Consider the following 24,623-nt stretch of genomic DNA (forward strand, 5'->3'; position numbering starts at 1 on the left):
GGCAGTGAAATCAGTGTTTGTGCATGTGTTGCCCTGCTGACATAATCTGCCCTCATCTACAAGCTTCTCAGTCTTAGGATACCACCCCAACAGTGAACCAAAGGTACAATGCAGGGGGACATGCTGCCTGTAACCATTTTTGCCCTTAATGGGTCTTGCCCCTTGGGTGCCCCCTCACCTCCCTAGACTGGAGCCTTTTTGCCCCACCACTGTTCCTTCAACTGTTATCGTAATGCCTAATGCTGGGCTCAGCACTTGGCAGGGGTGCCAAGGACTAATATCACAAAGGACTGCAGAGGCTACAGCTCTTGCTTGCTATTACTTTGCTGTCCTAGATGTGTCTGCAACCTCCCGGGTGCCACTGACATTGTACAGCTCTAAATCTGCACCTTGAATGGACTGGAGTTCATCTTATCAACTCCCTGTAACTGTATTCACTTACGACCCGGCAAATCCTGATCTGAGTGGGTGGTGCCGTCCATGCCTCTAGGGCCTGATGCATGCAAAGATCTGCAAATTCTGTTCGGACTCTCTTGCCCTTGGAGACTCTCCTCCCATAAACCCCCTTCTGAACACTAATAGTGTGGAATCATAAGCGACTCCTCCTGTGGTGGTAGGGCCACTGCTGAAAGCTGCAAAGCAGGAGATGAACCTGATGAGGAGTAGCCTGGGCCTCATGTCATCCTTGCTGTCTCTGACTTTTTCAGTGTTCTGCCCTAGGCCTGGGGCCCTTGGCTACTGCCCTTCCTGATGGTCCAAGTGTTAACATACATAAACTACCCTCATGGCTTCTCAGGGAGGTCACAAAAGACTCCAATGTGAAAAAGACCTATTTGCTAAAACAAAAACCAAGATTCTTGCCAGTACAAGACCGGATCCGGGGATAGGGAGAGCTGCTGAGATTTGAATGCCACTGGTCCTACCGCTGACGTAGAAGAGGCCACCATCACTAACTTGTTTTTTGAGAGTTTATTTAGGAATCTGAGAGAGGATTTTGTTAGCCTCTACCAAGAGCTCACAGTGGACCTTAAGCAGGTGCAGCATACCTCAACCATCTGGGTACCAGAGTCTCCTCACTGGAAGATGGGTGGATGCCTGTGAGAAAGAGCTTGACACACTCCGCCAGGAGGTGGCTGAGCTGAAGGATCAGAACACATCCCTTCAGGCCCACCACGAAGACTTAAAAACTGGTCCCACGGCTCCAACATCTGCAATCATGGGTCCGCAAAGGGGGTGGGGAGAGATGACATTGAGGGCTATGTCACGCAGCTCTTCCGGCACATACTCCCAACTCTTACATATGCTAACCTCCAGTTGGATTGCACCCATCGCACTGGTGGGCACAGAAGCTCCTAAGAAGAAGGGGCAGACATTCTCACTCGTGTTCATCATTATCGGCATAATGATGACATCATGGCAGCAGCCCGGAGTGGTGGCCTCATCACTTTTGAGGGTGCAAAATTGTGGTTGTACCAAGACTTGTTGCCAATAATGCTTCAAAAGAGATGCATCTTACATTCAGCTATGTCCTTCCTGTGAGCCAAGGGGGGTAAAGTATAGATTGAGTCACCCATTCCACCTCACTTTTCAGTGGAATGATGCCACCCACTTGGTATGCACGATGAGGGAGGCAGATGCCATCTTACATTTGGCGAGTTCAGCAGGTGCTTTCCTGACCCCGCAAGCAGAGGTTGGGCTGGTCCCCACCAAATGGCTTTGGTGATGGACCCAGTAGACCACACAGAGCTCTTCCCTCAAACCCTCTGTAGAACAGAGTCAAAAGGAGCACTTGGCACACCTACAGCATCTGCAGAAGGGGTTACAGCACCTTCAGAAGCAGTGCAAAGCTGAGAGCCCCCAAGCAACAGAGTGATAGGATTGGGGGTTTGTGCTTGTGGGGGTCTCTGGCTAGTCCCAGCATTCCAGTGGGCCCTTTTGTGATGTGTACTATGGGGCTTGACATGACTTTTCAACTCTCTTCACCACAAGACAGGTCTCTACAGAGCTCCATCTGTCCTAAGAGTTGAGATGACATTTGTAGATGTTAAAGGACATACAACCACTTTGTCACTTCATTCAGCTTGTTTGAAACTTGGTTCCCTTTGCTAATTTATCCCTAGGCCCCCACTCACCTCCACCTGCTTATGCTACACTCAAACTTAGACTAAGCCTTGACACACATGACTCCATTCAGTAATGTTCCCACCCATTGCAAAAGCGACATATGAACCATTTCCTAGACCATTATGATTGACATACTCACTTTCAATGTCCATGGCCTCAACTGCTCCACTAAGCTATTGGTAGTCCTAGCTATGCTCCAAGAGAGTGGGCATATGTTTGCTTCAGGAGACCCACCTCCTTAAGAAAGACTGCTCACAACTCAGGTTTAAAGCATAGACATGTCAGTTTCACTTATGTGGCTCCAAGAAAACAGCAGGGGTCACAATTTTATTGGTGAATAGCATTTATTGTCATGCTTTTGGCACAGTCACTGAGATACCCTGGTGGATTCTAGCTCTGCAAATCCCAGTGTCCAGCATTACCCTTGTTGTGGCAATTATTTATGCTCCTAATTAATGCCAAGGAACCATTGTGTGTAAGGCAATTGCCCTCGCAGCAGTGTCTCCCACTGCTCATTTCCTGGTAGGAGGGGACTACAATCTGGTGCTTCATCCCACATTGGAACGGTCGGTCCAAAGGGCTGGGGCCTCCACTGCTTTTTTCACTGAGGGGCTACAGTGGCCCTCTGCAATAGGCCTGGTTGATGCCTGGAGGACGATAAATCCCTCTTCTTGTGACTGCTCATTACTCAGCCGTACAGCAATCTTACTTCTAACTTGACTACTTCTTGAGCTCTGTTCCTCTACAACTCTATGTGCAGGATGCGTCCATCGGACTGTCTGCTCTATCTGATCACTCCCTCATTGGCATCACCATTTTCCTTTTCTCCCTCTCATCCCCACACTGGTTGTGGTGGCTAAGCAACAGTATACTCCAGCAGCAGTCGGTGCAGGCTGAAATACAGGCACAAACTATTTTTTCCTACAGGCCAATCTTACGCTCAATGTTTCGCCCTCCCTTTTAAGGGAGACTCTTAAAATCATGCTCGGAGAATACCTTTAGAACTATTTTGGCTCAGTTTAATACCCTCCGATGTGAGAAACGCATGGAGTTTGAGCTCCGTCTGAAAGATTTAGAAGCCCGCCACAAGCAAGAAGGAGCACATCAGTCTGGCGACAGCTAACCATTGATTACAAGGATCTTAAAGCCATTGACTACCATAAGGGGGAGTATGCACTGTTATGGTTAGATCAGAAATATTACTCTGGTGGGAATAACAATTAGTGATTGCTAGTGTGTAAACTCCAAGCCAAGAGTTACAGTGAACACGTAGTGAAGATCCTTGGTAACAATGAGAGAGAAAGAGTGACGATGGGAGTATTTACCTGAGAATTCAAACACTTTGATTTGACCCTTTCTTCCCCTGAACAGTGTGAGCCAGTGGCCATCAAGAAGTACCTACCTGGGGCTTCTATTGTACCTCTCCCGTCTCAAGAGGTGGTCCACCTGAAGGAAGATATCTAGCTGAGCGAGGTTATTACCCATCATTTCTCACCTTAAAGCTGGGAAAGATCTGGGCCCTGACGGCTTTAGCCTAACTTTTTATTAGATATTTTGTCCACAAATGACTCCATTGCTCCTTTACCTTTTCACTTTACTCAGTACCACAGGCTGACTCCTGCCCACTATGTTTGACGCAGTAATTTCAGTGATTCCCAAACCGGGAAAGCACCCCGTATACTGCTCCTCAAATTGCCCTATACTGCTGCTGAGTGTTGATGCTAAGCTATCCACTGCTGTCCTGGCACATCGTATGAACCCCTAAATTCAGGATCTCCTGGACTGAGACCAAGCAGACTTTATTCTGTAGATAAGCAGTAGTGACAACACAAAACACATTTTACACCTTATTGACAAGGCCTCCTGTGTTAGCATACATGGTCTACTGGTCTCTCTCAATGCCAAGAAGGCATTCAGTAGAGTACATTGGACGTTTCTGTAGGAGAATCTGGCAAAATTTGGTTTGGTGCCCCGGTTTAGCATGTTGGTATGGAGTGCTTACGCCTGTTCTCAGGCCTGGGTGAAGGTCAATGGCCTCCTCTTGCAACCTTTCAAGGTCCTTCGATGCACGCAACAGGATGTCCACCTCTCCCCCTCCTTTTTGCTTTATATATGGAGCCTTAGCTGAGAGGATTTGGGTGAATCAGCGGATTGCTGCGATTGTGACTGAAGGAAGGGAACATACACTAGCGTTAGAAGTGGACGATGTCCTGGTTGGGAAACATCCTGAACAACTAGGTCTAAACCACTACCTGCCCGACCCACTACTGCTAAACAACTAAAAAGTCTCTACAAGTAATGAACAACTACTGTCTAAACAACAATTGTGCCTGAATATTATATATATATATATATATTAGTTGTTCAGGCAATTGTTATTCAGGCACAATTGTTGTTTAGACAGTAGTTGTTCAGTACTTCGTTGTAGAGACTTTTTAGATGTTTAGCAGTAGTGGTTTAGGCTATAGTTGTTTGGGACCTAGTTGTTCTGTCACATATTTATACTGGTTACCCTAAAGAACCCACATGCCTCCATCCCACCCCTTCTCAATGAGTTTTTTCTTTTTGGGACATCTTTGGGGCTAAAGTAAGTGTTCATAAGTCCCAGATTCTTAACCTTTCCCCCCTGGCCGCTGACCGCCTCATATACAGCGTATGTCCCCTCTCACATAGGCACCTGAGGCTATTGCATATTTGGGCCTTTTTCTGTAAACATTAGTTGCTGGTTTAGCAGAGAACAATTATAAAGCAATTATGTGAGCTGTGTCCAAAGACCTGCACTCTAGGTGCACTGGAGTCTGGAGTTGGGCCATATGACAGAGGTGAATACGGCCCTTTTGCCTAAAATTGTCTTTGTAATGCAGATCCTCATGACTCAGCATCCACCTCTTCTCCTCACTAAACTGCAATGCATGACCAAGTGAGGCAATAACCTTGCATGGGCTGGACTAGGGTGTATCATCCCCAAGCAGAAGGTGGCCTCAGGATTCCAAATCTCACTAAGTATTATCTTGCCATCCAGCTGTGATACGTGCTGGAATGTCATAGGCCTTCCTTAGAAAAGGATTGGGTGTTCATAGACGAGGCAATTGCCAAAATAGATTAGGAGGATCTTGTGATTACTTAGCCACCGTTGACAAGGAGATGTGTAGTCTTGCCCAGTGCTTCAAGCCACACTGGAGGCCTGGGACAAGGCGGCCCTTCCCTGAGGCCTCTCCGATTTACCATCACAAATGACACTGGTAAGTGGCAATCCTGACTTTCCCCCGGCTGCTACAGGTGAGGATCTTCGGGCCTGGCAAGACACTATGGGGGTCATTCTGACCCCGGCGGTCTTAGACCGCCGGGGCCAGGGTCGGCGGGAGCACCGCCGACAGGCCGGCGGTGCCCCGCAGGGCATTCCGACCGCGGCGGTAAAGCCGCGGTCGGACCGGCAACACTGGCGGTCTCCCGCCAGTGTACCGCCGCCCTTTTGAATCCTCCAAGGCGGCGCAGCTAGCTGCGCCACCGAGGGGATTCCGACCCCCCCTACCGCCATCCAGTTCCCGGCGGTCCGCCCGCCGGGAACCGGATGGCGGTAGGGGGGGGTCGCGGGGCCCCTGGGGGCCCCTGCAGTGCCCATGCCACTGGCATGGGCACTGCAGGGGCCCCCGTAAGAGGGCCCCTACAAGTATTTCACTGTCTGCTTGGCAGACAGTGAAATACGCGACGGGTGCAACAGCACCTGTCGCACCTTCCCACTCCGCCGGCTCGATTACGAGCCGGCATCCTCGTGGGAAGGGAGTTTTTCCCTGGGCTGGCGGGCGGTCTTTTGGCGACCGCCCGCCAGCCCAGGGAAAAACTTAGAATACCCTCCGCGGTCTTTCGACCGTGGAGCGGTATTTCGGAGGGGGGAACTCTGGCGGGCGGCCTCCGCCGCCCGTCAGGGTCAGAATGACCCCCTATATGTAAATTATTAGGGTACTTTTTTAACTCGGAGGGCCTCATGTCTTTTGACCAACTTTGGCAGGCAGTTGGGCATCCGATCAGTGGCAATATCTTCATATACGCCTCTCCATTAAGCTCCATGTTACCAGAACACTCACCCGCTTTGAGCAAAAGTTGCTTATGAGCCTGATGACAGGTGGCTCCCATCTAAACTGTACAAGATGGTGACCAGGGCCTCATGTTCTGCCAGAGTGGCATTGCATCACCAATGGGAACTGGAGCTACAGTGTACCCTTTCAGATAACGACTGTGTGGATAGAGCAAGAGTCTCAGTGACCAGCGCAACATATACAAAACCAATGCCCAAACTGAAACACTAATGTACTATACACCAGAGCATGCAGCCAAGTGGAAATTAGCGGTGTCTTGTTGGCTTAACTGCAGGGCCATAGGTTCACTGATACCCCTTTTATGGCACTGCCCTAAGCTTCAGCACTATTGGGATGCAGTATTGACTGACACTCATAGCATATTCGATACTGTACAACCTTGATTCCCAAACTATATCCTACTGGGCCTCCCCAATGCCCTCACATATACTCTCCTCTCCCCTACAGACAAGGCTATCACCCTAGCACTTTGTGCAGCCCAACTGGTAGTCATGTCACACTGGGGTACTGACTATGTGCCAGATCATCGAGATTGACTTAATAGGTTGTGTGCCACTCTGGGTATGGAGAAGATCTCTGCCACCATCAACAGTAAACAAAGGCAGTTTGAGAAGCAGTGGGGCCTTTGTGTGTACTTTTTAGCTAGCGAGTTTCTGGAACTATGTTGCCCTAAATACTTACAAATACTACACCTTACAGACTTGGATTACAGTGCAGCACTGTGTGGGGACCTTTGACCAAAGGTCCACAGGCTATCTAGTGTTCTAAGCTTTATGCTTTCCCTGATGAGTGTGGGGAAGTTTGTTTTTCTTAATGTTATCCTTGTTTTCTGACTACCCTCTGGTGATTCCCCTACCCTTTCCTCCCACCCCGCTTTGGCAGCTCAGGCCCTTCTGCCAGCGGATGTAGGTAGGATTATGAGTATTCAAGTTTGAACAGATTTGAACCATAAAATTATGTAGCGGTAATATTTGACTCCTGTTCAACTACCTGCCATGGTGGGGTCCTAGGCATATGTTGGAGGGGATGTAGAGAGTGAGGGCCATACCTTCATATATGGTGGGGCTGCTCATAAGTGCAACCATACTGGAAGCAGGTCTTGACACCATAGAAGACATAACAAATGTGACATTACCAGTGGCTCCACAGATCATTCTACCAGGGCATACAGAATATGAAGAGACCTGCCCTCTCTCTATGACCATGAACAAACTGCTCACCCCATTCCTTCAGGCTGCCTGACTAGTGATGGAGCCCGACTCCACCATCAGTGGTGGATAAAAACATGAAGCGTATGTGCCATTGAGCTCATCACAGCAATACTGAGAGATACTTTACACCGCTTCAAATAAAATATGGACCCTCTTCCATGCATACACATAAAGGGATATGAGGGCGCCACACAACCCCCAGAACTGTTGCCTCAAGGTGGTCAACGGATTGAGAGGGAGGGACTGTTTGACATATTAATGTGCTTCAGGAAAGTGAAAACTCAGATACAACACCACCACATTAGGATCAACTGTAAAACATCAGAAGCAGCACCACTTGTTGACCATTTTAAACAACATGACCACGCAAGGATGGATGGGGTCAGTTATTCACTCACACAATGGGTTACAATGCCCTTTGGTATAAATATGATGGATTTAAAAAATGAATGTACATATGGGCATGATATTGTATCTTTATATTTACGTTTCTCAATTGGAGACTGTTTTATTCTCAATTTTCAACTCTACTTCTTTCATATTGTTGTTGTTATGATGTAACCACCTCCTTTACTGAGGATCTAGTAGCTGATTTGCCAGCAACATTACACCTTAAGCAGTGGTTTGAGGGGGCCACCATGCAAGGTACCTGGAGAGGGCCTCATCCCCCCAGACCCAGTTAGGGGCCTGCCACCCGTGCACAGTGAACTGTGCGGAGGGGGCCTCCTGGAGTTCAGGGGCCCCCTACACGGCACGGCATGCAGGGGCCTTTGTCCAAGTCAAAAAGGAAGATCATCGTGGTGTCATTATGAAGTCATCTGATGACTTCAGCTGGGCTATTCCTGAAATTATCCTGGGAAATCATCCCAGGCCAACCTGGAGTATGTGTAATGGGCAAAATATTTAAATGAGTTGACTCCAGAGTCATCACAGAGACTACTCCAGGATTGCTCCCTGATTACTTCAGTGGAAAGCATGTGATGATCTTTTACTACTACAGGATGTTCCCATGATGATTTCAGGATAAGACTGGATTACTCCAGGATGGTTTCTAGAGTACTTTGGTGGAAATCTTTTGATGATAATTTACTACTATATGATAAAAAATCTCATGAGGATTTCTGGATTAAGCTGTATTACGGCAGGATGATCCCAGGAGTATTTTAGTATGTTTTTTTTTTTTGCTTAGTCTTCTTTTCTCACTTTGCACTCATGTTTTTTTTTTAACTTCTAGTGCCCTGCAAACAGAAGGCTCATGAATGGAAAAAACTTGCCCACCAGGACAAACAAAATTGGTAAATTGTATTTTCTAAAGTTAACTTTTTTTTATTTTGCCAATTCTTTTTTTCTCACTTCACACTCATGTTCAGTTTTGTTTTTACTCGCTGGTGCTGTTCTCAAAAGATGACTATTATTTAGGTTTAAGTAGTGCAAAGCAACATTATTTCTTTCTTATCTGCAATTTGAAAAATTATGCTTTAATACATAATCGTGCAGTATGCCCCAATCTACCCCACTCCAGTCCAAATCTCTGATTCAAACCACTCAGCCCAATCCTTCCAACCCACCCCACTCTAATCCGTCCCACTCCAATTCAAAACAAAATGCCCCATTCTACTCTAAAACAATATGCCCTGCGCCACTCCAAAACAATAAGCCCTGCCCCACTCCAAAACAATATGCCTGGCCCCACTCCAAAACAATATGCCCCACGCATCCCACTTCAATCAATCCCCCCACTCCAATCCATTCTGCTCCACTCAAACCCAATCCACCCCACTCCAAACCAAACCACTCCACACCAACCCAATCCACCCCAATCCAACCCAATCCGGCCCACTCAAACCAAATCTGCCCCTTTCCGACCCAACCCGCCCCACTCCAACCCAACACATCCCACTCCAACCTAATATGTCCCACTCACACCAATCCACTCCATTCACTCCAACCCGCCCCACTTACTCCAATCCAAAACCATCTGCTCCACCCCAATCTAAAACAATCTGCCCCACTCCAATCCAAAACAATTTGTCCTACTCCAACGTGCCCCACTCTAATCCAACACAATCTGCCCCACTGAAATGCAAAACAATCAGCCCAAACCCCAATCGGCTCTACTCCAATCCAAAACAATCTGCCCCAATCCAATCTAAAACAATCTATCCCAATCCAATCTAAAACAATCTGCCCTACCCCATTCTAAAACAACCTGTCCCACTTCAATAAAAAAATAATATGTCCCACTCCAATCTAAAACAATCCACCCCACTCTAATCTAAAACAATCCTCCCCACTCCAATCTAAAACAATCTGCCCCACTATAATCTAAAGTAATCTGTCCCACTCCAGCCCAATCTACTCCACTCCAATCCAATCCAATCCACCCAACTCCAATCCAATCCCCTCCACCCCACTCTGATCTGACCCATCCTGATCTGATTCACCCTGATACAATTATATCTGCCCCACTCATATTCAAAACAATTGGCCCCACTCCAGACTCTCCCACGCCAATCCAAAATAATCTGCCATACACCATTCCAAAAACAGCCTTCCCCTCTTCAATCCCAAAAATCTGCACCACTCCAGTTTAAAACAATATGCTTCACTCCAGTCTGCCCCACTACAATCCCAAAAATATGCCCCATTACAATCCAAAACAATCTACCCCACTACAGTCCAAAACAATCTGCCCACTACAATCTGTCCCAGTACAGGCCAAAACAATCTGCCCAACTCCAATCCAAAACAATTTTCGCCACTCCAATCCCCAACAATCTGCCCAACTCCAATCTGCTGCAATCTGCCCCACTCCAATCTGCAACATTCTGCCCCACTCCAATCTGCAACAATCTGCCCCACTCCAATCTGCAACAATTTGCCCCACTCAAATCTGCAACAATCTTCCCCACTCCAATCTGCGGTAATCTGCTCCACCCTAGTCTGCAAAAAGAACAGATGATGGACGGAATACTGAACAATGCAAACATTAACCCCCAGTCACAAAGATCTGGGTTCATCCATAATTTTTTGCCCACCACGTCACATCAGTTTGGACCCAGTCATATAAAAAATCAGTCTTGACCATGCTCCCCATGGGAACAGTTCAGCCCAAACTGCCAGACCAGGTCCTTACTGGACTAGAAAAAGGCACCCTGAGACCTGTTTTGAGGTCTCACCACTCACCAGCCAGGCTAGCTTGAAACCAGTGGCACAGTGAGCATGGCACCCACATCTGGGCATACTCTTCCCACTTAGGGCGACAAAGGCAAAAAGAAGAAATGATGAACGGAATACTAAACAATGCAAACATTCACCCCCAGTCACAAAGATCTGGGTTTAATCCATCATTTTTTTGCCCACCATACCACACCAGGTTGGAACCAGCCTTATGCAAATCAGTCTTGACTCTGCTCTCCATGGTAACAGTTCTGCCCGAACTGCCAGGCCAGGCTCTTGCTGGACTGGAAACAAGCATCCTGGGACTGGTTTTGATGTATCACCCCCTCACTAGCCAGGCTAGCTTAAATCCAGTGGCACAGTGAGCACGGGACCCACATCTGGGCATACCCTTCCTACTTAGGGAGACAAAAACAAAAAGACCAGATGATTGACAAAATACTGAACAATGCAAACATGCACTCCCAGTCACAAAGACCTAGATTTAATACATCATTTTTTTCCCACTATGCCAACCCAATTAATCAGTTTTGACCCTGCTCCCTATGGGAACAGTTCAGCCTGAACTACCACTCCAATCTGCAACACTCTGCACCATTCAATTCTGCAGCAATCTGCCTCACTCCAATCTTGAGCAAACTGCCCCACTCCAAAACATAACAATCTGCCTCACTCCAATCTGAAATGATCTGCCCCACTCCAATCTGCAACAATCTGCCCCACTCCAGTTAGCAACAAACTGCCCCACTTCAAGCCAAAACAATCTGCCCCACTCCACTCCAAACCAATCTGTCCTACTCCATTCCAAAACATTCTGCCCCACTCCAAGCCAAAACAATCTGCCTCACTGTAATCCAAAACAATCTGCCCGCTCCAATCTGTCACAGTACAAACCAAAACAATCTGCACCGCTCCAATCCAAAACAATCAGCCTCACTCCAATCCAGAACAATATACCCCACTCTAATTTACCCCACTCTAATCTATAGCAACCTTATCCACTGCAATCCAAAGCAGTTTGACCCACTGCAATCTGTCCCACTCCAATCCAAAAAGACCTGTGACACTCCAATCCAAAATAATCTGCCCATATAAATCCAGAACAATCTGTCCCATTCCAATCTACCCCACTCCAATCCAGAACTATCCGCCCGCTGCAACCCAAAGCAATCTGCCCCACTCCAATCTGCCCTACTCCAATTCAAATATTCAGCCCCACTCCAAAACAACCTGCCCCAATTCAATCCAAAACAATCTGCCCCACTCCAATCCAAAGCAATCTGCCCCACTCCAATCAAAAATAATAGGCCACACTCCAATCCAATACAATCTGCCCTACTGCAAAGCAAAACAATCTGCCCCTTTCCAATCTGACCGACTCCAATCCAAAACAATCTACCCCACTCGAAGCCACAACAATCTGCCTGACCCCAGCCCACCCCACTTCAGACTGCCTCACTCCAATCCAGTGCACCTCACCTCACCCCAATCAAATCCACCACTCTCCATCCCCTTTCACGCGACTGATTCCAATCCACCCCACTCCAGTCCAATCCAGCGCACACCAGTTCACCCCAGTCCAGTCCAATCAACTACAATCCACCATGCTACCCTCCAGATGTTGTCAAGACTTCACTGATTAAATCCACTTTACTGTCACACTCACCTTTCATCGCTCTGCCAACTATTTCCCACTCCCTCCTTTTAGCCATCTCATCATAAATTACTGCCCTCTGCCACCACTAATATGGCACAGTTCACATCACTCACTCCAGTATTGCCTTTATTATGTCCCTCTTCTGGCACCAAACATTGTCTCCCTCCTGTCATGGCCCCATCTCCCTGTCACAATTCTGTGATCCTATCTTGGCTCCAAAAATACTCCCTTTTTAAATGTATGTGTCCTCTCCTGTATGCCATCCCTTCTTGTACCCTTCCTATGTCAACCAACTCTGACCTCACCTGCCATATATCAACTCCTCATACCTGCCCCTATTCCCAATCATCGCCACCATGCATCTATTGTCTTTTCTAGTCACTCATACCTTTCTCCGCTAGTGGAGAAGCCAAGAAAATGGGAAGAAAGGTAGATGAAAGCAGACAGAGGGGGGAACTATGAAAGATGGGAGAAGTGAAGGAAAAAGGAGGAGGACAGGTTGGAAGTTGACAGATTGCACAAACATGGAGGAAGGATGTGAAATAGAAGTAAAACTGAGAGATTCAAAGGAATAAGGGGTGTGGAAGGAAAAAGAACAGAGGGAAGGGAAAAAGAAGTGAGACAAGTCATGTCTAGTTTGAGTGTGATTCCTGAGCATCTGTCTCCTGTTGCATAGGTATCTGGCTAAAAGAGGGACTAGCTAGTGGTGAACTGACAGCTACCAAGGTGTTTTTTTCTGTCATACTACAAACTGTGGCCCATAAAGCTTTGCACAAGTTTACTTTTATGGCACAAATCATGTGTAAAATGTTGGGGCGAGATTTACAATCCAACACTAGTTGGGAAGTATCACAAATTAACATAAAGCTGTGCTATGTTCTACTTTATACTGTGTATGGTGTGTGCATGAAATATGAGTTCCTTGGGTGGTAGAGAGGCATGGTTTTTGACATAAATTGATATCTATTAAAACTGATAGATAGGGATGAAAGCCAAAACATTACACTTTCCCAAGGCAGGCGTAACAAGGAGAAATGATTTCCTCCTTATTTTTCCAGCTTTGCATGTATGCTGCATTGCACAGCACACATGCCAAGTAGAAGCAGTATTAAAGTATGTTTTTTGTACTGGAAGGATTCCCTTCCAGTAAAAAATCCATGCTTAAGAGAACGCATGCCCAAGGGTGTATGAGTTGGTGCATTGCAGCCAAAAGGGCGCATCACTGTGGAAGAACAAAAAATGGGCCATATCTTAGTAGATTTGTCACATTTTGTCTTTCTCCCTTTGATGCAAGGCAGTGCAACAACTTCAGTTGCTAAACCAACTTGTGTCAAATGTTAGTAAATCTGGCCCAGATGAACATCACAATAGGATTTGTGCATAGTGCTAGGGTTTCCATCTTTCAATATATGTATCTTTGCTAAAATCGTACTCATCCCTATTGAAATGCATTTTGGTGGAGACTCATCTTACACAAGGGACACCTTCACATGAACCCGAATGCTTTGAGATAGGTTCCTACAGCCTCGATCACTAAATGAGTAAGCCAATAAATTACCAGGGAGAGTTGAGCCAAAGGTCAGCTCTGGCTCTACACATTCAATTCCAGAGAGCAACTTAAAGTTCAAAGGGGTTTATTTCAGAATCAAAGTCAAACCTACCTATATTAGTCTCAAAATCATAGTATAACTCTCCAGAACAGGAGAATCAAAATGTCACACAATATGAAATTTGATTAGCACATAATATGCCACCAATTCAATAGCAATAATGCAGAATATAAGGAAAAACAATGAATACAGTCAACTGAAATCAAGGTTTTCCTTTCTAACCATGCTGATATTCTATGGGTTCAGAAAGAAAAGTAGTCAGCCTGACAGAACTTTTGTAGAAGTTTCCATAAAGAGAGGTACAGAGGCATGAAGCCACAAAGAAATTAAAGTTCAATGGATGTATCTCAGTGTTGTCAGCTCTCAACTAAAGACAGAGGGAATATGAATCGTACCGCTAACTAAACCACACCTTCATCTTGATTCTTCCAAGGGTGATCTCATAGGCAAATACCTTTGCCAGTTCAAAACATAATCACAAATCACAAGTTGCTAATCAACACTTTAGCCTTCTGAAGTCTTTAGCGTTGACCATGGTACTCCCTACGCTTTGGAATTTCATAAGAGTTACAGTTGCCACCCCAGGATACTATCCCTGTTCTTTATGCAATGGTCCATGCTTAAGACACAGTGGAGCAGCTTATACTGTTTGGACACTTTCTGGGGTTGTCTAAACTTCCTTGCTTCAAGGAATATTGTCTGCCCAAGTAGCTATATCGGTTGCTCTTGCTAGGGCATGTTGTGTTTGTTCTTCATGGCTTCATACAACTGTGGTCCCAGCAAGGCTCCATGTCATCTTCTAGATCTCCAATCCAGAATGACAAACAAGTGAGAAACCTCTTCAATGTGCTACAGTTCCTGGGAAAATCACAGTGGTTAAGTGCCCTACCCATCGTTCTGGAGAATATTAAGGGGGGCATTCTGACCCCAGCGGTGAGTGTTAATGTGGTGGTATGACCGGCAAAAGGCTGGTGGTACATACTGCCACATTATGAGATTGGTGGGTTGGCTAAAGCCAGCCTGCCACTTCTCCACTTATACCGCCATGGCGGTAGGAGCTGCTGGGGTGGAGATGTGTATCTCCAGCCTGGCGGCCGGCATAGTACCGCCGGCGGCATTATGAGCCTTCCTACCACCATGGTTTTCGTGGCTTTAGCAATGCCACGAAAACCATGGCGTAGGCCCTGCCGGTGACAGGGAATTCCTTCCCTGTCACCTGTAGGCAGCTCTCCCACCCCCCAACACTCACCTGACACCTCCCACCCCCCTCTATCCAAACATTCCCCATCCCCTCTGATCCTCACACACACACACACACACACCCCCTCCGATCCTCACAGACTCCCTCCCAGCCCTCCAATCCTCACACACACCCCCACCCCCATACACCCACACACACACACCAACAGACAAGCACCACGCATACACCCAATCGCTCACACTGGCATACACGCATTCTTACACAAACTGGCATACACACATTCATCCAGACATGCTCACACACATTCTTACAACTATCACACTGACGATCACACTGACATGCAGACACGCACTCACTTCACCAATCTTACATGCATTCACTCACTCATTCAACCATGCAAACAATACAACATACACAGACGCATGCAGACTCACACATTCATGCACACACTCAGACACACACACAACACCCCGTACCCTCCCCCGCTGTCATAGCCTGACTTACCTTGAGAGAGGAGGTCTTCCGGCAGGGCCCGACCAGCAGAACACCGCCAGGCTGTAAGAATTGTCATATTATAGCTGGCGGCGTTCTACTAGAATGGTGGTACTGGTGGTAGCAGCGCCACCTTACCACCGTCCACCATCATGAACACTGCTGGATTTCCGCCCTTCTTCCGCGGAAGTCTGGCAGTGCTCATAACAAGGTGGAAGGATGGTAGCCGCGCTGGTGGTATTTTGGTGGCCGTCACCACGGCGATAGGCAGTTTCTGCCACAATGTCACAATGAACACCTATGTGACGTTATGCAATAGGTACACCAACGAGGTAAAAAATATTGTGCACACAGTGTTTGTACATTTAATGGTGAATTCACAAATGAAGGAATGGATGAGACAAACTTTAACCTCTTGTTCACAAGAGTTGACACTTGGGATGAAGCGAAGAGGCTTCAAGTGGAACTGTTTGAGGAGGAACAACAGAGTTGGGTCAGAGCAGGCTTTGTCAAAAGAGATGATGATATTGGGTTTCAATGGATAGACGACCAGTGTTGCCAAATAGCCTGCTACCCCCATGACTAGACATTTTGATGGGCCAGCTCATATTGGTAGATATGCTATGGTAAGGTAGTTTAGACAGACTTGGTTCAACCCTAAATTCATGTTGATGGCTGAAGTGTTATGTCATATGTGTGTTGTGTGTCAACAGAACAATGTTGAGAAAATAACTGTAGTTACACTGAGTTACAAAGGAAGGTCAGGAGGGCCTTTTAACAGGATGCATTGGATTTTGCTGAGATGCCTGTGTGCAATGGATTGAGATATGTTTTGGTTGTAGTGTGTGTCTTTCACTTATTTATTTATTCAAGCAAAATAATTGATCATTAAAACAAAAACAATAAAGTAGAAAGGGTAAAATATAAATACATTATAAAAATAGTAATTGGTAAAATACTCAAGTGATAAATAATCACACATTAAATAAAATACAGCACAGTACTCATCTAACCACTTACAATAGCACCAAAGACTAAATAAACTAGGATATAATATTTTTTGCCCTAAGAAAAGCAGAGCGGATTCGCCAGGCATACATCAAACTCCGTTGTATCAGATTTCAAAATATGAATGTCCTCTGTTGAGCGAGTAATCAATAACAGCCTATAGACAGGAATAGTCCATCTTCTCTCATCTCCTTGTAGGCTGGGCAAAAAAATCTGAAATGTTCCAGAGAATCATGGGAAACATTACATGGAGGTCAACAACAAGTTATCACATTTGTTTTCCAATTTGCTTTTATACTACTCACCAGAAGGATGACACATCTAAATTTGAGGCACAGAGATCTGGCATAAACTGGTTCAATGCGATCAATAAAGATTTCAAATACTAAATCAGTTTTAAAAGCAAGAAAATGATTAATCAAAGAACCATAGATAGAAAAGGTAAGCCAATGGTTCATAACATAATCCTTGTACATTCCTTTTAATATACCCATTAAACCTCTAGTCATATTTTGTGGGTTCTTCCAGAAGTCTTCTAATACCAATTTAAATAACCAAGTCCTCAGGAATCTTAACTGTGGACAAGTAACATCCTTTTCAAGGAGTATTACATCATCAAGCACCTGTTTAATAGGAATCTGTGACTTCCCCGTCCAAATCTCAACTTAATATTTAAGTGGTTTAAGAGCAACAACATGTGAAATGGTCTTTAGCCCTAAATCAAGGTGCATTGGAATGAGCGGGGCACTCTGCGGCAGTGAAACTAATGCTCTTACAAACACTTTCAATTCTATATGACTCCTTCACTGACCCAACCCCCCAAAGTTCTGCTCCAAAAGGGCTGCACCCAAACCTTTTGCACAGTACACTTCTAAGACAGGGACAATTGGAGATAGACAGAACATTTCCATTTCCTCAAAATCCCTGATTCAAAATTCTGTAAAAACTTCTGACTTTTTAGGATCTGGGACGACCAAGATTGATTTCTAGACAGCCTCACACCTAAATAGTCAAATTGTTTAACTTGTTCAAGGACTTCATCCCAAGCTTGACTACTCATTTAAAAGACTTACGTGGCTTAAAGACCATGAATTTGGTTTCTGTACTACTAATCAGAAGCATATTGTCTTCAAAAAGAAGGGCAGGTATTAATTGACCTGCCAGTCGGGGAGAATCACCAACACAACCATAATCCCTTTCATATATAATATAAACAACGTGGGGGCTAACACACAACTCTGATGCACCCCATTAGACACATTAATACCATCAGTTAGTTCCCCACGTTTGCCACATCTTACATGCAGGCGCATTACTAAATCCAATAAGCCTTTGAGCATACCCAGCTTACAAAGAGCAGACCTCAACTTAGCTCTGGGAATTAAATCAAAAGCTGATTTGAGGTCTACAAAAACCATATAAATATGTCATTTTTTAATGTAGAAACATTTCCAAATAATCAATAAAATGCTGAAGACCTGGTCGATTGTACTCATGTTAGATCTAAAACCCAACTGAAGGTGAGATAAAATCTCTCTTATAAACATCCACTCTTGTACCTTCCCAAGAACCTGCTTGCATACAATTTTCAGCGCACTTCAATTAGACTGACAGGCCTATAATTTACCAGGTCCCCTTTATCCCCCTTTTTATATATCGGTAGAATTTCAGCACCTCTCCAGGACTCTGGTTTGTCGCCCCTTTTGCTATAGCATTTGCTACCCTATTATGAATAAAGCCCTAAATCAGAGGTTTAGATATACAAATCTCCTGGAATTTTATCTAGTCCAGGAGCTTTTCCCTTTTTCAGATTCACAAGGACCTGCATGGTTTCTTCCATTGAAAACATTATTAATAGCTCCCCCCACCAGCTCTGTAATATCTCCTGCCCCCCCCCCCCCCATTGGTTATAGGGCTGTCGGGACAGAGAACATACACTTGGAGAAGTGAGATTCCCAGACATCATGTAAGGAATCCCCAAGGTGCCTCCTGCGTTATCTGTCAGCATCCCCAGGGATTAGGGTTAAATCATATCTCTGTTCTTGGTTTAAACCTTCATGTTTCTAAGTAAACATAATGTGCTGTGTTACACAATTGGTTTTACCAATGCTTGTTTGCTAATGTGAGCAGGTGTAGACATGTGCTTCTAATTGGGTGTGTTGACTCATCCACATGTGGAAACTCAACTGCTTTCCAGATTGGCTATAAATAGCAGAGTGAAGCATTCCTCCATGCTTGGCTTTGTTTTGCTTCCTGATCTCAGCATCTGATTTGGCAGTCCAGCCCCTTGTGTCATCCTCGTATTCAGGACTTTTGAGGCAATTCTTTTCTTCGTTCCTGTACCAGCTGACACCAGGCATTCCTCCAGCTTTCCGGAAAAGACTGCAGCTAAGTGACTAGTATTCTCCAGGGAGTTTGTTATTTGAGCGCCGTACTTTCCTAGAACAGCTGGTGTGTTTCAGACCTCGTATTTTGGCAGAGTGCTTATCTTGAAGAGACAAATGCATTTCTGAACATTCTACATTATTATTGTAGTTACTTGCCTAAACGTGCTTCAGGAAATCTTCTTGAGCTCAAGTACTACAAAAAGTGACAGTGCAATTTTAAGAGCATTTACGTGACTTTTCTTTCTCTAATAGCATAAATCTTGGATTTAAATTGTGTCATTCATGCCTGTGTTTCAGGTTTGAGGAATTTGCTTTTGAAGGGTTTTTTCACACACATAGTGAAGCCAAACCAAACTGTGCCACCCTAACTGTTTAAACCTAGAGTGGACAATTGTATTTCTTGGATTGTTTTTGTTCCTTTTAGTTTAACCCTATGCATGCAGGAAAGTTATATGTGATGTAATTAATGCCATTGTTTGTCTTTCTTGTGCATGACAAGTGCAACCACCATTCTAATTGTAGTGTGCAACAGTGAATCTCTGTGAAGCCAGCCCTAGTGTTGCAGTACTTATTGTTATGGTACTCAGTTTGGGTTTTTGGTAATTCAGTGTTAGTAATTGTGCCAACAGTTATTATTATCCCAAAAAAGTGCTGGAGCATCCCGGTGTTCTTCTACCATTCCCATGCCCATATCAGAAAGAGAGGTTCAGTTTCAAGGAAGTTGAGTGCACTAACTCTACTATCACTCTGTCAACAACGACCTGCCCCCCGAAGATACAAGGGGCCATATTTATACTTTTTGGCGCACAACTGCGCCAACGCAGTTGTGCGTCAAAAAATTTAACGCCGGCTAACGCCATTCCAAAGTGCCATGCGGGCGCCTTATTTATGGAATGACGTTAGCAGGCGGAGCTGACTGGTGTGCGTCAAAAAAATGACCCACACCAGGCAGCGCTGGCGTAGGGGAAAATGGAGCTTGGGCGTCAAAGAATGGGGCAAGTCGGTCTGAGGCAAAAAATCTGCCTCAACCCGATTAGCACCATTTCTTTTGACTCCCACCCTCCATTGACATGACTCATGTCTTAGCAAAGACAGGAGTAATGCCCCCTTGCCCAATGGCCATGCCCAGGGGACTTCTGTCCCCTGGGCATGGTCATTGGGCATAGTGGCATGTAGGGGGGCACAAATCAGGCCCCCCTATGCCACACAAAAAAATATATATATATACTTACCTGAACTTACCTTAAGTTCCCTGGGATGGGTCCCTCCATCCTTGGGCATCCTCCTGGGGTGGGCAAGGGTGGCAGGGGGTGTCCCTGGGGGCATGGGAGGGCACCTCTGGGCTCCTTCCGAGCCCACAGGTCCCTTAACGCCTGCCCTGACCAGGCGTTAAGAAATGACGCAAAAGCGGCTGGACGTCATTTTTTTTGACCCGCCCACTCCCGGGCGTCATTTTTGCCGGGGAGTATAAATACGGCGCACATGCCTCGGAGTCATTTTTTAGAAGGGAACGCCTACCTTGCATATCATTAACGCAAGGAAGGTGTCCACGCTAAAAAATGACGCAAACTCCAAGATCTTTGGCGCTAGACAGGTCTAACGCCAAAGTATAAATATGGAGTTAGTTTTGCGTCGGATTTGCGTAAAAAAAAACGACGCAAATCCGGCGCAAACAGAGTATAAATATGCCCCAAGGTGCCTAGAAGGACCGGCAAGAGGTGGCAGTGTTTTGTCTCTTTCTCTTCCACTCCCCCTTTCCTTTTGGGACACCTGCCGGAGTTTCTGCGTCCAACATGAAGTTCCGAGAGGTGTTCCAGGAGGTCGGGGGGAATACCATCGCCCCTGCAGACATCCTGCTTTTCAGGTGAGTGGCCCCATCTCAACTCATCAGGCATAATATAGAAATCATCTTCGGAGGTTACATGGGAAGAGACTTCAAATAATCAGTGCCAGAAATTTTTTTAGTCTTTCAACTGGGCTGCCCTGGCCAGGTCCCTCAATCACTCCTCCTCCCATTTCTTTTTTTGCAGAGGCTTGACAGTTCATATATATTTTTCTGCCCACCACTACTTCCTGATGGCTACACCTTCTAACCACCTGCACTGGCATGAGCTTGGCTTGCTTACAGTCCTCATTGAACCACTGGGCTGACTTACAATTTATAACTAGATCTAAAGCTGGACTATAAAAGAAATTCTTAATCCTATTTAACATATCCCCTATTATCCTCAGAACTGTTGCCCATTTAAATTTGGATCCTCCAAAGGAACAAGGGCGTTCGCAATAACTTTATAGATTTTGACAACAGCATCCCTGTTCTTCTCTATCTGAGACCACTTGATCCTCCTTCCATCATTTGAAGTGATAATTGAACATCCTTCACACACTTTTTCACCTTTTCAGTTCATTTCTAAAGGGAAAGAGCTCTTTTAAGTTCAAAACAAAGGCGTTATGATCACTATCCCACCTCTCCTCAACCCACATGTCAAGCATCATATGCCAAAGATCTATATCAAGAAGGCTATAATCTATCCTCCTTCTGGACTTTGCCATTTTAAATGTATAATTTAATTTAAACACCACATTTCATACACATAAAAATAGATTAAAATACAAATGAAATCCATACAATAATAAATGCCACTGAGCCCAAGTCCTGAGACATGAGGTTTTCACATAGAGGACTCTAGCACCATACACATAAAACTAAAATATTAAAAGTTATAAATCAGTGCAAAGTGTAATAGTTTTTTTTCAGAGGTCAACGCGAAATACAGTACCAGAGAAAAAGTAGCAAGCACTTCCCCAGATAATTTAATAAACTGATTCAGCATAATCAGTGCAGAGCTTCTTTGGCACGAATGCAATAAAAACACTGGTTTCTTTCACAAGGGATACGATTACCTTGTAACCACCAGCTGCATCATCACCCTTTTAACAAATTAAACAGAACCCCCTTTGTAAAAGTACACAACAGCACAGTGGTATTATAAATACATGCACTAGTTAACAATTAATTTCACAGGAATGGGCTAAACCATGTTCATCATCGAAAGAGCAGTCTGCAATTACATGAAGCTACACATACAAGGCGTTTCAAATAAGTGAAGATAAAGTCTTTGCTCTGTTGGTCCAAATAGCTCCAAGAAGTTTAGTGACAGCAATAACCAAAACATGATGGGAGGTCCTAAGAATTCAAAGAGCTATAGCATTCCTGTGGATGTCCAACAGTCCACAGGCAGGAGCAAGCCAGTTCCTGCGAGGAATTGCTTAATCAGGCAGACAAATAAGACTTGGTAAAGGTTTTCAATAGGAGCGTTACAAGCTGGATAGACAGTAGTCCCATCATTTGACCAACTGCTAGTAAATGATCTTAATGGTAGGGTTCCTACACAAAACTGAAAGCACAGCTTCCTGTCCTTAGGGGTTGAAATTATATCCCAAAATGCCTCATATTTACGTGCATCTTTCAAATCAGCAAAAAGATGAGACAGCTTGGAATGAAGTGCTACATGCAACTCCTCAGGATCTACCATCCTCCAATATTATTTTTAAAGTCAAGCTTCGAAGAAAAGGCAGCAGTAGCTGGCCAAGCCCAAAGCTCACACCAGCCAAGCGAATACAATAATGCCTTAACATATCCTAGCCAAGGGACACTTAGAGAGCAATCAGCTTCAATTACTGCCTGAAGGGCTGCCGTATATGAGGCAAGCTCCGGAGAAGTCCAGAGCTGTCTCCAGTACATGAGAGGACGCAAGCAGGCTTTGGGCCTATTCCCTTGATACTCAGATCCTTAAAAAGAGGGAAAAACGGGGTGCTCAACGAAAGAGAGACAAGTTTCCTCAAAAAGGTATTTTCAACTATAGATATTTTTTGAGCTTTAACATGACCCCATAGCTCTGCACCATAAAGGGCAGAACTAACAGCCTTAGGCCCTCATTACAACCTCGCTGGTCTTTTCCAAAGAGCTCTGAGGCTGCGGGCACCAGAATACCTCCAGCAGTATTTCTGGCTCCCTATTTGGACTTTTCTGCTGGGCCAGTGGATGGTAACAGTGTTACTGTCCTCTGGCCCAGCGGAAAAGTCACATCAACATTGCTGCCGGCTCGTAATAGAGCTGGCGGCAATGCTGATGTGCAGCAGGTACAGTAGCATCCGTAGCGCATTTCACTGCCTGAAATGCGGGCAGTGAAATGCGCGACGGGGCTATGCCTGGGGGCCCCTGCACTGCCTATGCCACGGGCATGGGCGGTGCAGGCTCCCCTAGGGGCACCCCAAGTCCCCTTTACCGCCAGTCTTTCCATGGCGGTGTTTACCGCTGTGGCCAGGCTGGCGGTCGGGGACTCATAATCCCCAGGGCAGCAGTGCTCGCACCGCTGCCTGAGGATTATGACTGCCAGGCAGAAGCCTGGCGGTATAGTGGAGGGGCCGGCGGTATGGCGGTATGGTATGGCGCCACAGTCATAATCACTGGCGGAACACCACCAGCCTGTTGGTGGTGTTACCGCCAGCTTACTGCCAGCCACCAGGGTCATAATGAGGCCCATAGTCTCATAGATCTGAAGTACCGGGTGAATCGGTTTAGTGTATGATGCGCCAAAGTCTTTGACTAGGTCCCCAGTGTACTGTTTTTGCTTCAACATCACCATGGTGATATGGGATTTCCAAGACAGGTTCTCTGATATGGGAAAGCCAAGGTAACCAAAAGATTTCACCTTTTTGAGTGGTGTGCCTCCAAGTACTATCTTCCCTTGGAATGATCTGTGGGGGTTAAGAGTCATCAGTTTAGTTTTGGAGGTATTATTCTCCAGTCCCCGAGAGAAACAGAACTCCTTAAATCACCTTAGGAGTTTCTGTAAATCACTCGGGGTCTTGCCGATTAGAAAAGTGTTGTCTGCAAACAACAATACAGGGACGTTACAGGCACAAATAAATGATGCATCTGCCTCCACCTTGGCTAAAAAGGGTACAATATTATTGATATACAATGAAAATACATTTGGAGTAAGGACACATCCCTGTCGTACTCCCCTTTGCACTGGTATTTTGTCAGTAAGCTGCCCCTGATCACCCCATCTAACACGTGCATAGATGTCCTCATCAAGATGCACTAGTAAGGAAAGAATGTAGGGAGGGATTGTCAAGTCAGAGAGAACTTCCCAAAACGTTTAAAATACCACCAATTCAATGGCAATAATGCATAAAATAAGGAAAAACAATTGATGCATTAAATTTGAATCCAGGTTTTCCTGTCTAACCATTTGATCTATAATCCTTAATATGCTAATATTCTAGATGTTCAGAAAGAAAAGTAGTCAGCATGACAAAACATCTGTAGAAGCTTCTGTTGAGAGAGGTATGGCGGCACAAGGCCACATGGAAATTAAAGTTCAAGGGATGTATCTCAGTGAAGTCGGCTTCAACCTATAGGCAGAGGGAATCTGAATACATCTTTCTAGACCACACTTAAATCTTGATTCTTTCAAGGGTGAACTCATCAGCAAATACCTTTCCCAGTTCAAAAACACAATCACAAATCACAAGTTACTAATTGACACTTTGGCCTTCTGAAGTCTTCAGAGCGGACCTTGGAACACCCTAGCATTTTGGAATTTCACAAGAGTTACAGCTGCCAACCCAGGATATTCCTCCTGCC

The sequence above is a fragment of the Pleurodeles waltl genome, chromosome 9 (assembly GCF_031143425.1).
Source record: "Pleurodeles waltl isolate 20211129_DDA chromosome 9, aPleWal1.hap1.20221129, whole genome shotgun sequence".
In the NCBI taxonomy this organism is placed as follows: domain Eukaryota; kingdom Metazoa; phylum Chordata; class Amphibia; order Caudata; family Salamandridae; genus Pleurodeles; species Pleurodeles waltl.